This window comes from Leucoraja erinacea, chromosome 23, assembly GCF_028641065.1.
Source record: "Leucoraja erinacea ecotype New England chromosome 23, Leri_hhj_1, whole genome shotgun sequence".
In the NCBI taxonomy this organism is placed as follows: Eukaryota; Metazoa; Chordata; class Chondrichthyes; order Rajiformes; family Rajidae; genus Leucoraja; species Leucoraja erinaceus.
In genome coordinates this window covers 13,214,712-13,241,322 of record NC_073399.1, presented here as the reverse complement: position 1 = coordinate 13,241,322, position 26,611 = coordinate 13,214,712, and positions in this window count along the sequence as shown.

Sequence of the window (26,611 nt, the reverse complement as noted above, 5' to 3'; positions counted from 1 at the left end):
TTGGGAATTATATCAAGTGTTTTCTAGACAATATCGTCAGGGAACCTGATCATTGTTCTGAAGGATGACACAAGCAAACCGTACTCAAAGATAGATTTCCCCTCCCTTGTTTGAATAGGACTCCGCTTGTTATATCCATCATGTCTTGGGTCCCCTTGTTAATTGTCTCCTGAATACTTGCAGGAGGAGAGATTTGTGAGGCATACTTAAGAACACATTATGTTGGGATAATTATTGGGACTGTCCCACGTATGTTCATTCTAAGTCTTAATAATTGCGGTAGAGTTGATGCCTTACAGCGCCAGAGACCCGGGTTCGATCCTGACTACGAGTGCTTGTCTGTACGGAGTCCCCATGACCTACATGGGTTTTCTCCGAGAACTTTGGTTTCCTCCCTCACCTCAAAGACCTCCAGGTTTGTAGGTTAATTGGCCTGGTATAAATGTAAACATTGGCCCTGGTGTGTGTAGGGTAGTGTTAATGTGCGGGGATCGCTGGTCAGTGTGGACTCGGTGGGCCGAAGGGCCAGATTCCGGGTTGTATCTCTAAACTAAACTAAATTTTATCTCCCCAGTCATCACACTCATCTTCCTGACTCCCATCAACATCTTTGCTGAGTTGACACTTTTACTTGATGCCAAGCATGGAGTTGGTATGCTTGTCATATAATTCCAGACATGAAACTTAGTGAAGGTCAGTGCATGGCAACATCATGTTGCTTCAAAACATTTTGGAAATGTGAGAACATGGAAAAGTACAGCACAGGAACAGGCCCTTCAGCCCACAATGTCTGTGCCGAATATGATGCCGAGATAGGGCGTCGCAGCGGTAGAGTTGCTGCCTTACAGTGCCAGAGACCCGGGTTCGATCCTGACTACGGGTGCCGTCTGTGCGGAGTTTGTGCATTCTCCCCGTGACCGGAGAATGTTTTTTCCCGGATGCTCATGTTTCCTCCCACACTCCAAAGGTGTACAGGTTTGTAAGGTAATTTGGCTTCAGTAAGAATGGTACATCATCCCTAGGGAGCAGGATAGTGCTAGTGGATGGGGATCGCTGGTCAACATGGGCTCGGTGGGCTGAAGGGCCTGATTCCACACTGTATCTCTAAACTAAACTTTGCTGAAGTAATATCTGGGGTTACCTGAGGGCAAGACTTCACTGTGAGCAGATTCCTGGTGAAACACACAACTAACAATCCTTTATCCTTTATCAACTCCTTTATCATCGTTACTTTCTTGTGTAATTTTAATTCATTTGTTCTACATCTCTCGATATCACCGTCTGTACCTCTTGTTCCCCATTCCCGTGACTCAGTCTGAAGAAGGGTCTACTCCCGAAATGTCGCCTATTCCTTCTCCCCAGAGATGCTGTCTGACCCCCTTGAGTTGTCACTCCAGTATTTTGTGTGTAACATTGAAACCGAGCACTGAAATGCTGAGGGCCACCAGCTTGTGCCTTGTTTGATGTAGAATTGATGCTATGAAGCCCGTAGGGGTCGATTCATGCACTGCAAATGACCCTGATGTTATCACTAAACATCTCTGCCCTGCATATGGTACCCGTCCTGCACAATTGACGTCAGCAACCACAAACATGCTTCTCATGATTCATTTGACACTGGAGCTAAACTGAAGAGTAGCTTCCCTCTCTCTGATCATGACATATATGAACACAAAACTATAGCAGTCACCCGAGGGAAAATAGGTCATTAAGTGGGGAAGATAGATCTAGTATTGGCCAGACAGGGCCTGCATGGTGGTGTCCTGGAGTCCTAATGATGATCAATGACATCCTTCTATCTTCAATGTTTCAGAAGGAACTGCAGATGCTGGTTTAAACCGCAGATAGATACGAAATGTTGGAGTAACTCAGCGGGACAGGCAGCATCTCTGGAGAGAAGGAATGGGTGTTGTTTCGGGTCGAGACCCTTCTCCAGACTTCAGGCAGTCCGTAGAAGGGTCTTGACCCGAAATGTCACCCATTGCTTCACTCCAGAGATGCTGCCTGTCCCGCTGAGTTACTCCAGCATTTTGTGTCTATCTTCTTCTATCTTCATGTGTCTTCGTTAATAGAACAATGCACAATGATCATAGTGGCCAGATATTAACGGGTGGCACGGTGGCGCAGGTGTAGAGTTGCTGCCTTACAGCGCCAGAGATCCTCCTTACGAGTGCTGTCTGTTCGGAGTTTGTACGGCCTCCCCGTGACCACACAGGTTTTCCCCATTCACTAGTCATAATTTCATCAGTTCATAACTTCTCTGAGCAGAATTAAACCATTCGGCCCATCAAGTCTACTCTGCCATTCAATCGTGGCTGATCTATCTTTCCCTTTCAACCCCATTCACCTGCCTTCTCCCCATAACCCGTACTAAGCAGAAGTCCAGTCAGTGAGGTGTGATAGGATGTCAAGGGACAAACTAAATAGCCTAGAGAAACGTTATGAATAAGTTTATTGGCCATGTATGTTCACATACAAGGAATTTGCCTTGGTGCTCTGCTCGCAAGTGACATCATAACATACAGTGACAATTAAGAATGACACATAAAACATTAAACATTAATAATAAAACATTATCGATGAATTCAATAAAATGTGGACCCTTTAAAAGGAATTCCTCCGCTTTGTCAGGTTAATGAAAATGTGTTTCTTTTACAATTATAATTACTGTTGATTTGAGATAATTGTATTATAATAATCCATTGCCCAGGGTAGAACATCTGTCCAAATTATTGATTCCATGATATTGATCCACTCCATAAAACTCTATGTACGTTACATTCTTTGCCATCTGCTCATCTGCTATTTAATGGTTCAACAGCTCAAAGGTACTTTGTGGTCATGTGTACTGTGAGTAAGTACAGTGAAATGATTATTTTTTGCATAAGTTCAGTGACAATGCTCCTATACATGAAGCACAATCATACTAGGTATAAGAGTGTAAGATAATAGATCAGGTTTTAAGATGGAGCTGGATAGATTCTTCATTAGTACGTGTGTCAGGTGTTATGGGGAGAAGGCAGGAGAATGGGGTTGAGAGGGAAAGATAGATCAGCCACGATTAAATGGCTGAGTAGACTTGATGGGCCAAATGGCCTAATTCTGCTCCTGTCACTTATGAGCTTACTGTTTGAATTTATGAACCACAGTGAGTACATACACAAGACTCGCCATGTTTTAAGTGCCATCTTGTAGCCCTCGAGTCCAAACTTTATTTAAAGATGTTGGCACGTTGGCACAGTGGTGGAGTTACTGCCTTCCAGCACCCGAGGCCTGGGTTCGATCCTGACTTCGGGGGCTGTGTGTATGGAGTTTGTACGTTCTCCCCGTGACCGCGTGGGTTTTTCTCCAGGTGCTCCGGTTTCCTCCCACACTCCAAAGACGTACAGGTTTGTAAGTTAATTGGTTCCGGTAAAGATTGTAAATTGTCCCTAGAGTCTAGGATAGTGTTAGTGTGTGGGGATCGCTGGCCCACACGGACTCTGTGGGCCCGCGGTCCTGTTTCCCACGCTGTATCTCTAAACTAAATTAAACTAAACTAGAGTCTCACCTTGGCTATAAAGACCTGTGGTGATGGAGGCTGGGGTGGAAGATTGCATCCTTCACGTGGTCTGCCCTGTTTCGACTAATGCAATCAACTCGACGTGCACATACGGAAGATCAAATAGAACAAGTTGTCCAACAACTTTAGGCTGTGCACGCCACACGAAAGAAGAAGAAGTGATGGAGGCTTGGAGATTGGAGTTGGGTTGGAGTTGCAGGCGATGTCCTGCCCAAGCAATATGTCAATACTACCACTGCTCCACCGTTCTGATCCACTGCAGGCTGCATGCGTTCTACACGCTGGGCCACTTGGAGCGGCACCAGATCTAATGGCATAATAACGTGCTCTGCATTTTCTTTGCAGATACAGCATGGAAACAGCGCCTTAGACCACCCTGTGTCCACGCCGACCAGCGATCACCCATCACACTAGTTCTACATTATCCCACGTTTGCACCCATCCCTATGGGCAAGGGGAAATTTACGGAGGCCAATGAACCGACAAACCCGCACGCCTTTGAGGTGTGGGAGGAAACCCGGGCGGTCACAGGGAGAACGTGCAAACTCCACACAGATAACACCTGAGGTTAGGATCGAGCCTGGGTCTCTGCTGATGGTGTAGTCTTTCCTTGGTAAACCAGCAATCTACATTGAGAATAATTCACCTTGGCAGATAAGTCCATGGATGTGCAAAAGAGCAAAATTAGAGGGACATTGCTGAGACTTGCTGAGCAGCAGAAGCTGTGAGAGAAGTGGGTGATTGTACAGTGCATTGTAAATGATGTCCATATTCAGATTGGCTGCTGATTAAGCTTGGAGCTGATGTAGTTCATTGGCTGCAGGTTGATAGGAATTTGTTAGCACACTATACCAATATTTATTTATATATTAATATCCTTTCTAACCCTTGTCTATATTTCAAGTTGAACCTAGGCCACATAAACTGCCAATCTAAGTCCAGGCATTTGCTTAAGACTTAGTCTGTCTGCTTTTCACAAAGGCTTTAATAATAAATGGATTAACACTATCACAAAAAGTGACAGAGGTCTCTGTTAAATGTTCTCACAGCGATACTGCAAAACTGTACTTCCTTAGTTGAGAGTGTAATCCATGGACCAGAAGCAAACATTGGCAACTAGAGTCATTTCGCGTGATAGAACTAATGAAGTCATGACCATTATATTTTCACTTCTTACCTGAGTTTAAAGCAAGCGAGGCTCAACTGTTTTACTGAATTAACATGGGCTAAATTGGGCACAGTGGTCAAGTTGGTGCCTTACAGTGCCAGAGACCTGGGTTTGATCCAGACCACAGGTGCTGCCTGTACGGAGTTTGCGCTTTTTCTCAGGGACCTGCGTAGGATTTCCCTGGGTGTCCGGCTTCCTCCCACATCCAAAGACGTACAGGTTTGTAGGTTAATTGGCTCGGTATAAATGTGAAAATCGCCCCTTGTGTGTGTAGGGTTGTGTTAATGTGTGGGGCTCGCTGCTCAGCGCGGAGTCGGTGGGACGAAGGGCCTGTTTTCGCTCTGTATCTCCAAACCAAACTAAACTGAGTGATTCCCATTATATTTTCACCTCTTACCTGACTTTAATCACAGCAAGACTCAGCTGTTTTACTCAATTAAAGAGATCATGTAAACAGGATTAACGGCAAGGAAGTATGATACACAAATTGAATGGAAGAATGCATGTCGATTTCTATCTCCCAGCCCTAGGGCAGTGTTGCTTCCTGGGAGGTTTGCAGTGCTTCCTTCATGGAAAGTCAAGGTACATTTTTCAGGCACAGATTTACTAGTTTAGACTAGCCGTAGGAATCAAGCCCGTCTGCTCTTAACATAAGGTGTTGCTCTCTGTTGGAGGAACCCTCAAGGCCTTTGGCACTATTTACAATTTTGCCGGGTAGAAATGTCCACTGAACAATTCTAGGAGTTTACCCATCCTAGTATTTAGTGTTAGTTTAGAGGTTCGGTGCACTAGCAGGCCCTTCGGCCCACCGATTCCGTGCCGACCAGCGATCCCCATGCACTGTCATTAGCACCGTCCTACACACACTAAGACAATTTACAATCTTTACCAAAGCCAATTAGCCTACAAACCTGTACGTTTTTGGAGTGTGGAGAGAAACCGCAGCAGCCGGAGAAAACCTACGCGATGGCGGGGAGAATATACAAACCCTGCACAGACACCACCCATATTCAGGTTCTCTGATGCTGTAAGGCAGCAACTCCACCTCTGCACCCCTTGTGCAGATCTCAATATTGCTGGATTTATCTTAGTTATCTCTACTCAGCTTGTACGTTCTCCCCATGACTGCGTGGGTTTTCTCCAGGTGCTCCGGTTTCCTCCCACACTCCAAAGTCCTGCAGGTTTGTAGTTTAGAAGACTTTTGGTAAAATTGTTAATTGTCCCTAGTGTGTGTATGATAGTGTTAGCGTATGGGATGATCATTGGTCAGCATGGACTCAGTGGGTCGAAGGGCCTGTTTCCACACAGTATCGCTAAAGTTTAAAGTCTAGAGTCTAAAGGCTAGAGTCTAAACTAAACTATTCTAATTCTAAACCCTACCTCGATTAATGATAGGGAAATACAGTACACGTTAAATGTTACATTAGTTCCTAGCACAAGTTTTTGATCCAAGTAGGAGCAATAATCAGATGGAATTTTGAGATAGAAGACGTTATAACATTGGAACACGAAGTACTATGAGCATTCTGATCTTGCAAGATAACTTGACCTTCGTAAATGAGGATCAGGGAGTCAGTTCAGGCCCAAGAGGCTGAACTCAGTGATATCTGATCCATTTTGCCGGCCACACAGGGAGCAAAATGTAACTCTGCTATCCGGGAATCAACATGGAGACGGATTAGAGCATCAGTGGAGAACTCGTGGACCTTAACAGGAAATTGCCAATTCAGATTCACCTCAACACCAATGGCTATTTCTTCATATTAACAACAGTTACGCTAATCTGGCACCTCCTGGTTTCCACAGTTTTTGTACCTCATTAAGTTGTTACTGCCTCTCATAGACTTAACACAATCTGAACAGGGACAATATATGAGTATTATTATGAATATTAATAGTTTGGAAACTTACTGCCTGAACTTACTTTTCATTTAAGCCCAATTGCACTAGAATTATTACACTCAATAATTCTATTGATAGACACAAAAAGCTGGAGTAACTCAGCGGCCAGGAAGCATCTCTGGAGAAAAGGAATAGTTGGCGTTTCGGGTTGGGACACTTCTTCAGACTGAGACGTCTATATATATATATATATATCTAACAATATAATAAATAAGAAATAACGGTTAAAAATTGTTTTCACCCAGAGAGTTGTGAATTTGTGGAATTCTCTGCTACAGAAGGCAGTGGAGGCCAATTCACTGGATGTATTCAAGAGAGAGTTAGATATAGCTATGAGGGCTAACGGAATCAAGGGTTACAGGGAGAAAGCAGGAATGGGATACTGCTTTTTGATGATCGGCCATGATCATATTGAATGGTAGAGTAGGCTCGAAGGGCTGAATGGCCTACTCCTGTGCCTGTTTTATATGTTTCTATGCACATTGCAGACCCTGACCTGTTTAAAATATCTAGAATACTACAACATGCAGGTAAAAACTGCAAGGTAGTATTAAGTGTGGCCCAGCTCCATACTTGTTGAATAAAAACAGCAATCGGAAAATATCCCCTTGCACAAGGTGTTGTAACAATGAGTTGGCGGCTTCTTTACCTTTCCGCCCTCACATTGATTCTGTATGAGGGGAATCACCAGCAACGTAAATAAAATGATCATATGTTTAGTTTAGTTTAATTTGGAGATTTACGGAGCGCAAACAGGCCTTCAGCCCACCGAGCCTGCGCCGAGCATTGATCACTAGTACTCTAGTTCTATCTACCAAGTCCGCACCGACCATGCGCACTAGTTCTATCCTACACAGTCCGGACAATTTACCGATGCCCATAAACCTACAAACGTGCACGGCTTTGGAGTGTGGGAGGAAACCGGAGCACCCGGAGAAAACCCATGCGGGTCACGAGGGGAAGGTGCAAACTCCCGACAGACAGCGCCTGTAGTCAGGATCGAACCGGGGTCGCTTGCACTTTGAGGCAGCGACTCCAGCGCAGCGCCACCGTGCCACCCCTTTATTTCAAAACTAGGAATGCAGTCTGGAACCTATGTAATCTCTGAGCAAGAGTTGTATTCTGCGGGAAGCTTCCAAAAGCTTCGTTGACATGTGTTAGCACTTCACTGCCTCTCTGCAGAAGAATGAAAAGCATTCGCGGAATCTTTCTTTTCTTTGAAAGGTCCCTGCAAAAAAAATCTCGAGCACTAATTTCAATATGTGTGCACTCGTGAGTGTTTCAAGAGCTTGCTTGACCAGTTGTCCAAGGAACTCTGCTGGGAAGGCCCCAGTGTGAAAATGTTAAATGGCTTCTGTGACAGTTCCTGAAACCTTGTTAGGCTGTGGGATTAAAGAGGGACAAGGGATTTGCTGCTTTAACCCCCAAGAGCTATTAGCATTGCCCTTGGCACGGAGGTCAAAGGTAATTCCATCCTCCGCTGTATCAGAAAGTTAGTTTATTTTTATAAAGAACAGGGCGGCACGGTGGCGCAGCAGTAGAGTTGCTGCCTTACAGCGGCAGAGACCCAAGTTCGATCCTGACTACAGGTGCTTGTCTGCACTGAGCTTGTACGTTCTTCCCGTGACCTTTGAGGGCTTTCTCCGTGAACCTCGGTTTTCTCCTACACTTCAAAGATGAACAGGTTTGAAGGTTAATTGGTTTGGTTTCAAATATAAAAATTGTCCCTAGCTCTACTGCTGCACCACCGTGCCACCACCAACTAATATTGCAAAGAAATGCATAGTTAATATTGTATAAAGTATATGGGGAGATCACTGCACAATATGCGGACTGGATGTCCGTCACAGTGGCGCAGCGGTAGAGTCGCTGCCTTACAATGCCAGGGACCTGGGTTCGATCCTGGCTACAGGTGCTGTCTTTATGGAGTTTCACGTTCTCCCCGTGACCTGTGTGGGTTTTCTCCGGGTGCTCTGGTTTCCTCCCACGCTCCAAAGACGTACAGGTCTCTAGGTTAATTGGCTTGGTGTGATTGTAGATTGTCCGTAATGTGTGTAGGATAGTGTTAATATGCGGGGATAGTCGGCAGGCGTGGGTTCGGTGGGTCGAAGGGCCTGTTTCTGCGCTGTATCTCTAAAAAAAAGAGAATAGTGCACAGGGAGTATTAAAAGAAAATCTTGCACTGGTCTGTGTGCTTGGGGTATGACTGGTTGTAACGTATTTGTAAATGGGACAGCTGTTTGCCATTAACCGTACGCAGTATTGTTGTTAAATGAAAGAACAAGAGCAGTTTTTCCACAATGCTATCTTTGGAAACCGGGCGCACGGCTTAATGTGTTGTATGTCTGGTTGCTTTGTTATTGCAAGAGGCACAATTTATCGAATCTTGCGGAGTGACGTCCAGCCATGTTCAAGACGGTGACATAATTGAATGAATGTTCAGGAACTATATAAGCTTCTGGCTCCTGGACGCTGCCACAGTCTGTAGGCTGCCTCCAAGCACTTCATCCAAATGGCCACAAATCAAGTGTGAGTCTTGGTGACATGTGGTGCCAGGTTATTTACTAATGGAGCAAATTGCAGAAGAGCTCAGTTCCCTATTCCTCCAATGCTTCCAGATGCCTCCTGATATAGGATGCTAGACAACCCATGAGGAGTGAAAATCCTGATGGATCTTCCCCTTTTAACCCATCTGTTCTAAGGCCAGATACAGTGTCTCGACCCGAAACGTCACCTATTCCTTTTCTCCAGAGATGCTGTCTGACCCGTTGAGTTACTCCAACTTTTTGTGTTTATCTTATGGTTATCCGACACAATTGTACCTGGAAGAGCTCAAGTCAGACTTTACTTTAGACTATGGCTTTTAAAGATCCGGAGACGTGCAGGTTTCTAGGCTAATTGATTGGTATCATTGTAAATTGTCCCTGGTGTGTGTAGGATTGTGTTAGCTAGTTGGAATGGAGTCGTTGGGCTGAAGGGCCTGTTTCCACGCTGTGTCTCTAAATTAAAAACTAAAAGTTACTGTCCTTCAGCCCACCGGGTCCGCGCCAACCAGCAATCACCCCACGCATTAGCACTCAGGACAATGCTTCCCCCGGGTGCTCCGATTTCCTCCCTCGTTCTAAAGACTTACAGGTTTGTCGGTTAATTGGCTTCGGTAAAGACTGTAAATTGTCCTTCACATTATAGATTAGTACTAGCACTAATGGGGATTAGTACTATGGGGACTGGTGGGCCAAAGGGCCTGTTTCCGAGCCGTATCTCCAGACTAAACTAAACCAACCCCATCACGCTACACGCTAGGAACATTTTAAAATTTACGGAACCCAATTAACCAATAAACCTGTAAATCTTTGGAGCGTGGGAGGAAACCGGAGAAAACTGGGAGATCATACAGACGGCACCCGTAGTCAGGATCGAACCCGGGTCTCTGGCGCTGTAAGGCAGCAACTCTACCGCTGCGCCATTCACTGAGTTACTCCAGCATTTTGTGCCTATCGGCAGTTCCTTCCTATACATGAAAAAAAAATTATCATTTGGTTGCGGGAAAAATGAGGTGTGAGTTCTAGCCGTGTTCCAGAGTACATCACACATTGTGGGATCGGAGAATCTGATGGCGGTTTGAGATGTGGGCACTAATTGATTTCACGTGGTGACTCGGTGTTTCCGCATTGACTCAGGAACCCTTCCACAGCCCGACATCCACCTCTCAGTGCCCTTGTGGGAAATACACAACAGATAACAACCTGTTCTCCTCAATACCTCAATGACAAACTCAAATATAATTTGGTTGAACACTTTAATCCTGAGTACACCTCTGGGGAATGGTGCGTTCAAGAGGCTTGACGCTAATCCAAGCAGTTATCTGTTCGGTACCATTTTATTTCAGGTTTGTGAAGGAACTTAAGATTAACCCAGCAAGTTAGGCAGCTTCTCTGGAGAATAGGAATAGGTGACTTTTCCGGTTGAGACCCCTCTTCTGTTTTGTGGTGTAAAACCATGGCAGCGGATAGATACACAAAGATGAAGTCGTTTGTTTACTTCAGTCCACGGCATTCTGTGTGCAATATTTCCTCAGGCTTTCAGGTATCACTCACAGGTCACAGCACAGGAACAGGCCCTTCGGCCCACAATGTCTGTGCTGAGCCTGATGCCAAGGTAAACTAAACTCATTTGTCCACACATGAGCTATACCCCTCCACTCCCTGCATACAGATGTGCTGCTCTTACACAGATAGATAGATAGATAGATAGATAGATAGATAGATAGATAGATAGATAGATAGATAGATAGATAGATAGATAGATAGATAGATAGATAGATAGATAGATAGATAGATAGATAGATAGATAGATAGATAGATAGCCTTTTATTGTCATTCAGACCGAAGTCTGAACGAAATTGCAGCAGTCATACATATAATACAATACAATAAAACAACAATAAACACATATTAACATCCACCACAGTGAGTCCACCCAGCATCTCCTCACTGTGATGGAGGCAAAAGTCTTTAGGTCTGCAGTCTCTTCCCTCCTCTTCTCCCTCTGCGCTGGGGCGATACCCCCCCCCCCCCCCCCCCGGGCGATGTTAAGAACAGTCCCGCGGCTCAAACACCGCGGCCCGGGGTGGTTGAAGCTGCCACCCACCAGTCCTGCAGACGCAGCCGCTGGCCCGCGGCCAAACCCCGGACTCAGGCCACCACCGCCAGAACACCGTCCCAGCCACCCTCACGTGAGTACTGCGCCGTCTCCAGCCTCGGGCTGGGCAGCCCCGACTTGGGCGCCGAACCTCCCCCGGACCGGACCGCCCCGACTTGGGCGTCGCATCTACCCCGGACCGGACCGCCCCGACTTGGGCGTCGCTTCTCCCCCGGACCGCGCCGCCCCGACTTGGGCGTCGCTTCTTCCCCGGGCTGGGCTGCCCCGACTTGGGCGCCGAACCTCCCTCAGGCTGCCAGCGCCGCACCTTCCCGAGCTTAGACACCACCATCGTATACACCACCACCACCACCCTTGGCAGCGCGTTCCAGGCACCCACCTGGGGTGTTTGACAACACAGTTTGAATAACACTGTGGTGGCATGGTGGTGCAGCGGTAGATTTGCTTCCTTACAGCGCCAGAGACCATAGTTCGATCCCAACTATGAGTGGTTGTCTGTACGGAGTTTGCACGTTCTCCCCGTGACCGCGTGGGTTTTCTCTGAGATCTCCGGTGTCCTCCCACACTCCAAAGACGTACAGGTTTGTTGGCTAATTGGCTCGTTCCCAGTGTAAATTGTCCCTCGTGTGTGTAGGATAGTGTCAACGTGTGGGGATCGCTGGTCGGTGCGGACTCGGTGGGCCGAATGGCCCGTTAATGTGCTGTATCTCCAAACCGAACTGAACAAGGTGTCAACGCCACTGCCATGCCAATGTGCTGCGCAAAACCACGCGGTCACAGGGAGAACGTGCAAACTCCGCACAGACAGCACCCCAGGTCAGAGTTGAATTGTCTCCTGATCCAGCATCGACATGATGGGTTGAAAGGTCCTCCTTCCATTCCAGTCACTGGAAATGATCTGTGGATGTTACATGCAGAGCATTAACACACGCTATAACTCGTCACCTATGTCGAACCTCAAGTTTCTCAATGCATGCAGCATCCTCCCCTTTCAGTAGTACGATTATGATGCCAAGTCTCAAGTCTTTGCGGCTCGTGTTTAATAGTGGTTTCTTTTTTCCAATGACTTCAGGAGAGTAAAAAAAAACTTTCATCACTGATTTAAATTTAGCTCTCCACAACCAGTCCAACAACCTGCTGGAAAAGAAAAGGACTGTTGGGAAAATGCTTCAATGTTGGAGGTAATGCCTTTTGGATCCAATTTCAAACCAATGTTAGCCCTCTCGGGCAAATGTATGCGTTCCCCTGATTCTGTAGTGAAGGCTAGTGAGAAGATCTCCGAGTACCCCAGGGATTCCCCGTGGATTGAACCTTGTTGTGGTGGAGAAGCTTGTGTGGTCCTGAGATCCTGAGAGTGATGCCGTCTGGAGCTATGCTCCTGGTAGGGCCACCCATGGCGGAAAGATCAAGGGGGATGTCCCTGACAAAGAGCAATCCAACCAAGACCTCAACGGTGGAACAGGTGGAGGACGATGGCTGACCTTAGTGCAGCGTCACAACAGCTGGGAAGGCGGATGAAGGCTGCAGCAGAAAAGGGTCTCCGGTCGTCTTGGACTCCATGCCTCTGGGACCAGACCCAGATCTGTCAAGGACCATGGGGTGGCTGTCTGTGCACCAGTCTCCTCACGTTAAACGAAGTCACGCACTGGCGTCCTAACATGAGGACAGTCATACTCCTTCTGAGTGACCGCCGATGATGATCCCAGGGATTATTCTCCTCATAGAGTGATAGAGAGGCATAAAGTTATGCAGTGTGGAAACAGGCCCTTCGGCCAAACTTGCCCATACTAACCAACATGTCCCACCTACACTAGTACCACATTCCTGCATTTGGCCCATATCCCTCTAAATCTCTTCTGTTCGTGTACCTGTCCAAATGTTTCTTAAACATTGCATAGAAACATAGAAACATAGAAAATAGGTGCAGGAGTAGGCCATTTGGCCCTTCGAGCCTGCACCGCCATTCAATATGATCATGGCTGATCATCCAACTCAGTATCATGTACCTGCTTTCTCTCCATACCCCCTGATACCTTTAGCCATAAGGGCCACATCTAACTCCCTCTTAAATATAGCTGCAATAGTAACTGCCTCAACTACCTCCTCTGACAGCTCGATCCATACACCCACCACCTTTTGTGTGAAGAGGTTCCCCTCAGATTCCTATTAAATCTTTTCCCCCTCATCTTAAACCTATGTCCTCTGGTTCTCGATTCCCCTAATTTGGGCAAGAGACTCGGTACATCTACCCGATCTATTCCTCTCATGATTTTATGCACCTCTATAAGATCACCCCTCATTCTCCTGCGCTCCAAGGAATAGTCCCAGCCTACTCAACCTCTCCCCATAGCTCAGGCCTTCGAGTCCTGGCAACATCCTTGTAAATCTTCTCTGTACCCTTTCCAACTTGACAACATCTTGCCTATAACATGGTGGCCAAAGCTAAATGTGGCCTCACCAACGTCTTATACAGGGGCGGCACAGTGGCACAACGGTAGTGTTGCTGCCTTACAGCACTTACAGTGCCAGAGACCCGGGTTCGATCCTGATTCCGACTACGGGTGCTTGTCTGTTTGTTCCCTCCATGACCCGCGTGGGTTTTCTCCGAGATCTTTGGTTTCCTCCCACACTCCAAAAACGTACAGGTTTGTAGGTTAATTGGCTTGGGAATAGATGTAAATTGTCCCCTAGCGTGTGTAGGATAGTGTGGATGTGCGGGGGATTGCAGGTCGGTGTGGACTCGGTGGACCGAAGGGGCCAGATTCTGCGCTGTACCTGTAAACGAAACGAAACAAAACTGCTACATGACCTCCCCATGTCTGGGGTTAGAAGGTGAAGGGAGTGTTTGACTGCGCTGAGTGACAATGGCCATTATTCCCAGACTCCCAACATCTGTGGTCCATTGAGGATCTCCATGTAACCGGGAACTGGCCTGGCCTTCTCACAGAGTGACACACAGCAGCTTATCCATACAGGGCATTCTGCTTGCAGTGCTGCAGTTATTTAAAGCTGCCAAGAGGCGTAGTCCAAAGCAATCAGGTTACATCAGGAGTAGTGCACATTGCCAATGGTAGCCACAGTGACATATAAAACACAGGAAGCAATTTGTCTGTTTGTCAATTGGAATGACTTCTTACTGCTGTGTATTAAGTATGCTTTGTCTCATAATGAGAGAGTTAGATTTAACTCTTTAGGCTAGAGGAATCAAGGGTTATGGAGAAAAAGCAGGAACGGGGTACTGATTTTGGATGATCAGCCATGATCATATTGAATGGCGGTGCTGGCCCGAAGGGCCGATAGGCCTACTCCTGCACCTATTTTCTATGTTTCTATGTAATAGTCCAACACAGGTTTGTTACCAGTAACCTGTTTGTTACTGTAGTGTCTCTTGCCCAGAGTAGGTGAATCGAGGTCCAGAGGACAGAGATTTAAGGTGAATGGGCAAAGATTTAATAGCAATCTGAGGGGTAACTTTTTCATGGGTGTATGGAACGAGCTGAGAGAAGAGGTAGTTGAGGCAGGGACCATCCCAACGTTTAAGAAACATTTCGACAGGTACATGGATAGTGTAGGAAAGGACTGCAGATGCTGGTTTAAACCGAAGGCCGACACAAAATACTGGAGTAACTCAGCGGGACAGACAGCATCTCTGGGAAGAAGGAATGGGTTACATTTCAGGTCGAAGCCCTTCTTCAGACTGATGTTAGGGGGAGGGGGAGATACATAGATAAGGAAGTATAGGGTGAGAAAACAGGATAAAGGGGTTGGAGATCCAGGAAAATGTAGAACAGATCATTGTTAGCTGGGAGAATGTAACAACAAAGCAGAGATATAATGTAGTTGAAGACAGTCAGTCTGGTCGGAGAACTGGGAAGGGGGAGGGGTGGAGAGAGGGGGAAAGCAGGGGTAACTTGAAGTTAGAGAAGTCAATGTTCATTCTGCTGGGGTGTAAGCTGCCCAAGCGATATATGGAGGTGCTGTTCCTCCAACTTGCACTGGGCCTCACTCTGCCAATGGAGGAGGCCCAGGACAGGAAGGTCAGTGTGGGAATAGGAGGGGGAGTTAAAGTGTTTGGCGACTGGGAGATCGGGTAGGATATGGCTGGTTTGGTGGGACATTGACCAAACGCGGGCAGGTGGGACTGGTGTAACTTGACTCTATGACTCCCTTTAATGTAAACTAACGTCTGCATGTACTGTTGTGACATTTTATGGGTGTGATTATCAATATTATTGACAGAACGGCTAGCAAAATGCAAAGCACAGATTTCTATCGCTTTGCTTAATGACAATTCAGTTAACTTCTGAAACAAGGTGCTGACCTTTTACAGCTGCAGGAGGAATGATTAATTTGCTCTCTGTGTAGTATGTGTGTGTTTTTCAAGGCTGGCCGTGTTAAAACAAAGAAACAATCATAGAACTTACAACCCAGCGGTATGAATATTGAGTTTGATAACTCCAGGTATCCCTTGCATCCCCCCTCTCTCCGTCGCTCGCCCACCCTAGTCGCTGTACTAGTTTCACTGTCGTCCTGCTGAGTTTCACGGTTTGTATCACCCGCTATCACCTTCCCCACAGCCAACAATGGACCATTGTGGACTTCACCTGCCCTAGATCATCGTTGCTGGCTTGGATATCTTTTTGCATATCTTTCATTCATTTGTTCACTGTACCTTTTCATATCCCTCGGTTTCCCTCTCCCCTGACTCTCAGTTTGAATTTCGGGTCTCGACCCGAAAAGTCACCTATTCCTTTTCTCCAGAGATGCTGCCTGACCCACTGAGTTACCCCAGCTTTTTCTGTCCATACTGTGCTACACAGAAACATGCCCTTCAGCCCATAATGCCCACACCAAACATGATGCCATTAAACTGATCTCCTCTGATCCATATCTGTTCTCTGTACATCCATGTGCCTGTCCAATAAGGTTCCTGAAACTTGGGTGTCATCACTGCTGTATTCCATGTCTCCACTTTTAGGCTTTGTCTGCAGTTCCCAGTTAGCACAATTAGCTCAATCACGGGCAGTGCGGTAGAGTTGCTCCCTTACAGCACCAGAGACAGGGGTTCGATCCTGACTATGGGCGCTGTCTATACGAAGTTTGTACGTTTTCCCCGTGACCTGCGTGGATTTTCTCTAAGATCTGCGGTTCCCTCCCACACACCAGTGTTGTACAGGTTCGTAGGTTAATTGGCTTGGTATAAATATACAAAATGCAAAATTGTCTCTGGCATGTGTAGGGCAGTGTTATTGTGCGGGGATCGCTGGTCGGTGCGGACTCGACCCTGTTTCTGCGCTGTATCTCTAAATGAAACAAAACTAATCAACTAAACTAAACTAAACTAAACTAAACTAATTAAACTAAACTAATCCACATCCCTATTTACTAGTTATTAGCCTTCATTATTCTTTACCCTATAACATCTGCTCTTCAGCCAACTTTGCTAGAAGCACTCGATGGCATATAATGGTTGTAGATGACATAAGTCATGGTATGGTTAATTCTTCAGTACTCCAGGAATTGAAGCACTTATCTCAGTCAATGTTCTACAGACAGAACACTGCACCGTCGAAGGTGCTGGCATGCAGACGGACCACTAAAACAGACTCCAGTCTGTACTCTTAGATGCTCATAGGAGATCCCTGTGCACTATTTTAAGAAAGAACAGTAAGTTTTCTCAGTTCTCAGTCTGAAGTTTATTTAACAGCATATCAGTAAATCAGGTGATATACCAAGAGTTTACAGCGCGCTAATCAGCAAACAGTTTCCGTCACTACAATGGTGACAAGGGCGGTACGGTGGCGCAGCGTTAGATTTGCTGCCTCACATTGCCAGAGACCCGGGTTCAACCCTGACTATAGGGGGCTGTGTGTATGGAGTTTGTACGTTCTCCCTGTGACCGAGTGGGTTTCCTCCAGTTTCCTCCTACATTCCCAAGATGTGCAGATTTGTAGGTTAATTGGCTTCTGTAAAATTCCCTCTAATGTGTAGGGTGCAAAACTGGGCTAACATCGACCTAGTGTACGGGTGTCCCGTGGTCAGCGAGGATATGGTGGGGCGAGGGGCCTATTTCCACACAGTATCTCTAAACGAGGTGAAACAACACTTTAGAAGGTGAAGGGAAGAACTGCAGATACTGGTTTAAATCAAAGACAGACACAAAATGCTGGAGCAACTCAGCGGGACAGGCAGCATCTCTGGAGAGAAGGAATAGGTGACATTTCGGGTCAAGACTGAAGTCTGAAGAAGGGTCTCGACCCGAAACGTCACCCAACACTTGAGGAGGACTTGATTGACTGTAAAATGCACCATAATGTGAAAAAGGCACAACAGAATTAGAATTTAACCGGCTCTTCAGACAACTTGCATTGATTAATGATACTCCAAGCATATGACTTCCATCCATTTGATTTAGATGTGCGTCCTCTCCCCGACAGGCTAGAATGACATAGGTCTGAGACCCACTCAATCACCTAAGTTGACATTTTAAGTTGTAATACGAAGTGAGTGGGGCATTTTGCTTGTCACATTAAAGCAAGCTCCTCTTGCTGATATGCTAAAGATTCCACGATCCCCATCCTTTTCTCATGTGAGCATAGAACATATAGGATAGTACAGCACACGAACAGGCCCTTCGGCCCACAATGGCTGTGCCGATCGTGATGCCAAGACCATATCTTACCAACCCGCACATAACCCACGTCCCTCCACTCCCTGCAGATCCATATGCCGACACAAATATCTTTTAAATGCCACTAATATATATCTCCTTCAACCATCACCACCGGTAGTGCATTCCAGGCACCCAACTTTCCCCGCACATCTCCTTTAAACTTTGCCCTTCTCACCTTAAGCTTATTCCTTCTACTATTTTAACTTTCCCTCCTGGGAAAAAGATTCTGACATCAGATCTCAGTCACGGTGGCGCAGCGGTAGAGTTGCTGCCTTACAGCAAATGCAGCGCCAGAGACCCGGGTTCGATCCCGATTACGGGTGCTGTCTATACCGATGTTTGTACGTTCTCCCCGTGACCTGTGTGTGTTTTTTCAGAGATCTCCGGTTTCCTCCCACGTCCTTGTTTGTATGTTAATTGGCTTGGTAAATGTAAAAATTGTCCCTAGTGGGTGTAGGATAGTGCGAATGTGCGGGTTTTGGTGGTCGGCGCGGACACGGTGGGCCGAAGCGCCTGTTTCCGCACAGTATCTCTAAACAAAACTAAACTAAGTCTTGTGCCTTCTGCCTTGGTTGCAGAAAAAAAATAAAAAGGGGGGTCCAGAACCTGGGTTTCACAGATTAAGAATAAAAGGGGTAGGTCATTTAGGACTGAGATGAGGAAAAACTTTTTCACCCAAGGAGTTGTGAATCTGTGGAATTCTCTGCCACAGAAGGCAGTGGAGACCAATTCACTGGATGTTTTCGAGAGAGTTAGATTAATCGCTTAGGGCCAAGGGAATCAAGGGATATGATGAAAAAGTTGGTACTGATTTTGGATGATCAGCCATGATCATATTGAATGGAGGTGCTGGCTTGAAGGGCCGAATGGCCAACTCCTGCACCTATTTTCTATGTTTGTATGTTTCTAACCTCTGGCGTTCCAGTGAAAACAATGCAACTCTGCCCAAACTCTCCCTGTAGCTAATACTCGGTAGACTGGAGGACCCGTCTCCAAGCTGTATCTCTCAAGTCGAAAAGAATGGATTTGTTTGTAGAAGCAAGAAACTGCAGATTCTGGTTTACATTTAAAGCCACAAAGTGCTGGAGTAACAGCTTTAGCCTAATCCTGGCATCATTTTGGTAAAAGGAACCTAATAAAAGCAAATCACCTGATTATTTATATGATTTGTTTGTGTGTATTTATTTAGATGACATACAGTAATTTACTGAGTGTGAAGATCTATGGATAAATATACACCTTCCCATCTAATTTTGTTCATTGATCTTGGTGATTCCCCATCGTAACAACTTTGAATGGCAAGGGTAACTAACAAGAGAACGACACAAAGCCCGGCAAAAACCCACGCAGTCACAAGGAGTACATACAAACTCCGTAAAGACAGTACCCATGGTCAGGATCAAACCCAGGTCTCTGGCACTGCAAGGCACCAACTCTACCACTGCGCCACTGAGCCACCCTTTGCTCTTTGAAAATTTGCAAAGTGAAGTTTGAAACTCGGGGGAAAATCGATGAGTGATTAGTTTAAATTCTGGGTCACAATGTAACAAATCCAACAATTCCTTGGACCAGTAGTCTAGATATTTCTGCTCTAGACTGGAGCGAGTATTCACAACGCTATGACTCAGAGATAAGAATACCACAAACTGAGCCATGAGTAAGAGTTGTTGGATTCACCAGGGAAATGCAATGGTCTCTTGGTCTGATATAATTCATGGTGAAATGTCAGGATACCATTTGCCTCAGTGAACCCAGTTAGTACAACATGTATCCCTCTGAGGTCTGGCCTACTTCTAGGCTTACATGAATCAATTCATCTTTGCCACATTCTGGAGGAATTCCAGCCTTAATGAACATGATCACTTGTCTGCATCAATTCCGAGAAGACATATTAGATTTGCTTCCAAGTTTCTTTATTTTAAATTGATGAAGGCACACCAAGCTTTTGCCTTCCACTAGTGGTGGCCTTCTTACTTTTTAATTGGCACGGTGGCGCAGCAGTAGAGTTGCTGCCTTACGCCGTCAGAGACCTTTGGTTTGATCCTGTCTACGGGTGCTGTCTGTACGGAGTTTGCACGTCCTCCCCCGTGACCGTGTGGGTTTTCTCCGGTGTGCCCCGGTCTCCTCCCACATACCCAAGACGTGCAGGTTTGTAGGCTAATTAGCTTCTGTTATTTGTGCCTAGAACTAGTAGCATTGTAGCATAGAACCGTTGGTCGGCATGGGCCTAGTGGGCCAAAGAGCCTATTTCCACACTCTATCTCTAAACTGAGCTAAAACTAAACTAAACTAAACTAAACGGCTCCATGTTACGGCACCCTCACTGTCACCTTAGTGTCACTTCCCTCAATACCACCCTGTTGAAGTTGTTGAAACTCTGATCTGACTCCAATGGTGAAACCTCTTGTCAACCTTAGACTGAATATGTCTGAAGAAGGGTCCCCACCCGAAACATCACCTATCCATGTTCTCCAGAAATGCTGCCTGGCCCTCCGAGTTACTCCAGCACTTTTTCCCTTCCCTTGTTACCCTTTCCACGCGAGGCCACTGGGATGGGGAATGGTCACAATATTGAGGGACTGAGTCTGAAGACTCAAAACATTACCTGTCCATTCCCTCCACAGACGCCGTCAGACCCGCTGAGTTACTGCACCACTTTTTGTTTCATTCACGATTCCGGCATCTCGTGTTGAGTTTTAGTTTAGTTCAGAGATGCAGAGTGGAATCAGGCCCTTCGGCCCACCGAGTCCGTGCTGACCAGCAATCACGCGTACACTAGTTCCATCCTACACCCTAGCGGGACAAAGATAGAATGTAGATGGAGACAGGAAGACTGGTGGGAGAACTGGGAAAGGGAAGGGGACGGAGAGAGAAAGCTATCTGAAGTTAGAGAATTCAATGTTCATACCACTTGTTCCATATGTTTATAGCAACCAACTTCTAATTCTTGTGACATGCCCTCCTCCCAGATGAATATCCATCCCTGTGGTTTCAATGGAAACTTTGGGCCAGATAGAGTGATGTTGAAATCATTGAGTCCACCTTCCATGAATGTGTTCCACGGAGGGTCTTGACGTATCTGCGGCAAGAAGAAGACTATCGGTCCCCGCGGGGAAATAAATATTTCATTTCTTCAGGAGAGATTATTTCTAACCAAAATGAAACGAGTCCACTGTCTTACCAAACGGAGAGAGAATGCCAAGTATCCCCTTCAGGGAAATACTGATTTATTCTTCTTGTGACTGACGTTTTATTACTCAATGCTCGTTTAAAATCCGTATCCCCGGAGGAGTCTGAGCGTGGACCCTGCCAGATTTTTGGACAATGTTTGGATTAAACAGTGGCGTGGACCTACAGCACAGGGAACCTCACTATACAGCGACGACGAGGGCTGATGTTTGTGAACAACCCCTTAAGTAATTATAAAATGCTCGTGGCTCGGGCTTGCCGGCAAAACTCTGAGCTTGCTGTGTGACCCAGACATTACATGCAGACACTTGACTACAAGTCTTAGGTTTTGGCAGTCACTTTTTCCTGTATATTACTAATATGTACAGCTGACTGCGTCAGAGCAGTGCCGAGCCACTGATTAAAGCCAAGGGGCTGTGGCCGTTCTCGGTAAACAATGTGTGAACAGATCCTGTGTTTCCACTGCGCGGTTTTCGCATGAACATTCTGGAAAGTGAAACTCCTGGCACTGTGGCGATTAACTGCGTCCCGCTGATCGTGGGGTGGGGTGTCAGGCCAGAACCAACTGGCACAGGGCTCCTGTGAGCAACACATTTTGTTTAGTTTAGCTTAGAGATACTGAGCACAATAGTCCAAATGCGGCCTCAACGGCAGCATGACCTCCCGACGTCTATTCTCAATGGTTTAGTTTAGAGATACAGCGCGGATAAAAGGACCTTCGGCCCACTCCGTCCGTGCCGACCAACGATCTCCGCGTACTAGCACTATCCTACACACACTGTGGACAGTTTACAATTTTAACCGAAGCCGATTAACCTGCGAATCTGTACATCTTTGGAATGTGGGGGGAAACCGGAGCACACGTGCGGTCACAGGGAAAACGTACAAACTCCGCACAGACAGAGCACATAGTCAGGATCATACCCGGGCCTCTGGCGCTGTGAGGTAACAGCTCTACCGCTGCATCACTGTGTCGCCATGTAGTGGAGATCTTTTTAGTAGAATTACATAAAACAAGCTCAGAGGTAACGTGGGGGACCTCATTGAAACTTACTGAATAGTGAAAGGCCTGGATAGAGTGGATGTGCAGAGGATGTTTCCACTAGTGGGAGAGTCTGGGACCAGAGGTCAGAGCCTCAGAATTAAAGGACGTTCCTTTGGGAAGGAGATGATGCTGAATTTCTTTAACCAGAGTGTGGTGAATCTGTGGAATTCATTGCCACAGAAGGCTGTGGAGGCCAAGTCAATGGATATTTTTAAGGCAGTGATAGATAGATTCTTGATTAATAAGGATGTCAGGGGTTATGGAGAGAAGGCAGGAGAATGAGGTTAAGAGGGCAAGATAGATCTGCCACGATTGAATGGCAGAGTGGGTTTGATGGGCCAAATGGCCTAATTCTGCTCCTATCACTTATGAACTTATGAACATATTTTAGCTGAAATACATCAAGGGTTTTCTCCAAGACTGAGATTGATAGATTCTTGGACTTCAGGGAAATCAAGAGTTTGGGGGAATCAGGCAGGAATATGAACAGAAGCCAAGACCATATTAACCATGATTTAATTGACTGGTGATGGGGGCTCGAGAGGCATGTGGGCTGTTCCTATCTTATATTTCTTATGTTCAACTATTAAGCCTCATTAGCTGCTCTGTGGAGAACCAAGTCTGATCAGGGGACTTTGCAACTAAAACCTGACCAAACACTAACGTCTAAGATTCAAATACAAAGACAGCTGAGGAAATCTCATTTTTCATTTTAAATGCAGTTGTATGAAATAGGAAACATCCCATCAATAACGAAAAAATAAATGAGATAAATTAGATCTTATTTTAAAGCACTGGTGGCAATCTGGGTCGAATACCCTTCAGAGAAACTAACCCGGCTACAAGAAAAGACATTGTTAACATCTTATTTATTTAAGAAAGAACTGCAGATGCTGTGAAAATCGAAGGTAGACAAAAATGCTGGAGAAACTCAGCGAGTGAGGCAGGATCTATGGAGCGAAGGAATAGGTGACGTTTCAGTTCGAGACCCTTCTTCATGTTATGCATTTTGTCACCACTATCTGGTCATAAAACTAAATAGCTTGTGCCACAGCGAGGTGGTGATTAGTTTAGTTTGAGTTTTAGAGATACCGTGTGGAAACAGGCCCTTTCGGCCCACCGAGTCCACGTTGATCAACGATCACCCGTACACTAGTTCTAATCCTACACACTAGGGGCAATTTTACCAAACGCCAATTACCCGGAAAACCTGTACATCTTTGGAATGTGGGAGGAAACCGGAGCACCCGGAGAAAACCCACGTGGTCACAGGGAGAGTGTGCAAACTGTGGTAGTCAGGATCGAACCTGGGTCTCTGGCACTGTAAGGCAGCACCAATACCACTGCACCACTGTGCCACCCTAAATTGACATTACCATCATGTGTAACAAGGTACAGTGCAAAGCTTGGTTTTGCATGCTATCCCACTACATTAGATAATATTATATATAAAAGAAAGGCACCGATGCTAAAGTAATCAGCGGGTTAGGTAGCTTCTATGCATAGTGACTATCAATGTTCTCCAAAAATGGTGCCTGATCCGCTGAGTTACTCCAGCACTTTGTGTCTTTCTTTTGTAAAACTCGCAACTGCAGTTCCTTGTGTCGGAAGGAACTGCTAATGTTGGTTTATACTGGAGATATAAATGCTGGAATAACCCAACGGGTTAGGCAGCATCTCCGGAGAGAAGGAATGGATGACATTTCAGGGTGAGACCATTCTTCAGACTGAGAGCCAGGGGAAAGGGAGTCTAGAGATATGGAAGTGCAAGGTGTGAAAACGATGGATAAAAGCAGACGATAATAAGGAAATGTTGAATGGTTCTTGGTGGCTGAGGGGAATGTGATAACACGGCATACAATCAATAATATTTAATCAGGAGGTCAGGAGGAGATCTAGTTGGAGAACTAGGGTGGAGGAGGAACAAAGGGATGGGAAGCAAGGTTTATTTGAAGTTTGAGAAATCAATATTCGTCACCACTGGGGTGTCAGCTGCCCCAAGCGAAATAAGAGGTGCTGTTCCTCCAATTTGTGCTGGGCCTCACTCTGACAATGGAGGAGGCCCAGGACAGAAAGGTCAGTGTGGGAATGGGAGGGGGAGTTAAAGTGTTTAGCAACTGGACAATTAACTGATGCTGGCTTTCCTTTTGAGGAAAAGCAGTCCAAAGTGTGATAATAAACAAAAGTAATGTTAATGGTTTGGTACTTTCACTGAGGCAAAGTTCAGTTGGTGGTTTATTACCCCTTGTTGACAGTGCTTGCTACGACCAGGGATCCGTCTGACAGCTTTATTCACATAGAGATTGGCTCGAATGCCTGCCGTGACTTCCCTCACAATTTAATGCAGGCTCAAAAGCCAGCACGTTTCAGCAGTGAGACCTTCTACTTTCAATCAAAGACAGCAGACATACGAGGATATTGCCACGACTAGAGGGTCTGAGCTACAGGGAGAGGTTGACTAGGCTGGGACTCTATTCCTTGGAGCGCAGGAGGATGAGGGGCGATCTTATAGAGGAGTTTAAAATATGATCGGGTAGACGCACAGGGTCTCTTGCCCCAGAGTAGGCGAATCGAGGACCAGAGGACATACTGTAGGTTTAAGGTGAAGAGGAAAAGAAGCAATAGGAGTCTGAGGGGTAACTTTTCCACACAAGGGGTGGTGGGTGCCAGAGGAGGTAACTGAGGCAGGAACTATCCCGACATTTAAGAAACAGTGAGACAGGTACATGGATAGGACAGGTTTGGAGGGATATGGGCCAAACACGGGCAGGTGAGACTGGTGTAGCTGGGACATGTTGGCCGGTGTGGGCAAGTTGGGCCAAAGGGCCTGTTCCCACACTGAACCACTCTATGACTATCCCTATCTAGCCTGTCCCTGTAGCTCAGTTCTTCAAGTCCAGGCAAGGTGTTATTGAGTTAATTTGTTAACTTGCTACAGCGTAAGGTGCTGCTATATTCATTGGTCAAAGATGATAAAAATCACTTGACTTGATTAACATGTTGAAGAGCGGAACAGAGGCTTAGCGGTCGAGTTGCTGCCTTACAGCGCCTTAATGGTGGATTTTGTCGAGCTGGGCCTGGAAGTTTTTGTAAGGGCGCTTGGGCTCCAGATATGAATCAATTAAGTTTAGTTTAGTTTAGTTTAGTTTAGAGATACAGCGTGGAAACAGGCCCTTGGGCCCACCGAGTCCACACCGACCAGCGATCCCCAAACATTAACACTGCCCAGCACACACCAGGGACAATTTACAATTACACCAAGCCACTTAACCTACAAACCTGGACGTCATTGGAGTGTGGGAGGAAATCGAAGATCTCGGAGAAAGCCCACGCAGTCATGGGGAGAACATACGGTTTCTGTACAGATAGCGCCCATAGTCGTGTTCAAACCTGGGTCTCCGGCGCTGCAAGCGTTGCATGACAGCAACTCTACCGCTGCGCCACCGTGCCGCCCTAAATGTGTAGGGTGGCACGGTTCCACAGCGGTAGACTTGGTGCCTTACAGCGCCAGAGACCTAGATTCAATCCTGACTATGGGTACTGTCTGTTTGTGCGTACTGCCTGTGACCAAGTGTATTTTCTCTGGGTGCTCCTGTTTCCTCCCACGCTCCAAAGACTTACAGGTTTGTAGGTTAATTGGCTTCAGTAATATTGTAATTTGCCCCTAGTGTGTGGGATAGTGCTAGTGTACGGGGTGATTGCAGGTCAGCACGGTCTCAGTGGGCCAAAGGGCCTGTTACCGCGCTGTATCTCTAACATCTCTCAATGGTGGTGGGATCCCTTTTGGACTGCTGGAAGACGGAGGGCCATATTCTTGGCAAGCAATGTCGTGTCACCCAAGATAGACACAAAAAGTTGGAGTAACTCAACGGCTCAGACAGATCTGTGGAGAAAAGGAAATAGGTGACATTTTGGGTCGAGACCCTTCTCTGCACCATCATGACCGCACCCACTAATGACCAACCCACCCTTCCTCCTTAAAACTGCAGTGTTCCTTTACCTTGGCCCAAGTAGCCCAGGATTTAAGCCCACTTCATTCTAGACGTGCAAACATGAAGCTCCTCAAAGACTTTGAAATGTTCCGCGATCTGCCAGTTCATCGCCAAGGCAAGATGAGTAAGTGCGATTTATGGTCAAGTCATGGCATTTCCTGAGATGACCAGAGTATTTATTTACCTCGTCACAATACTCTCATTTCAGTGCTCTGAATGTCTGATAGATTTTGATCATCGTTGACCAATGATGATAGTAGCACATTTAGATTTACGGAAACTGGCACACCGAGTCCGCACTGACCAGCGATCCCCACACATTAACACTACCCATCATAGGGAGAACGTACAAACTCCGTATAGACCAGAACCCGTGGTCAGGATCGAACCCGGGTCTCTGACGCAGTAAGGCAGTAGC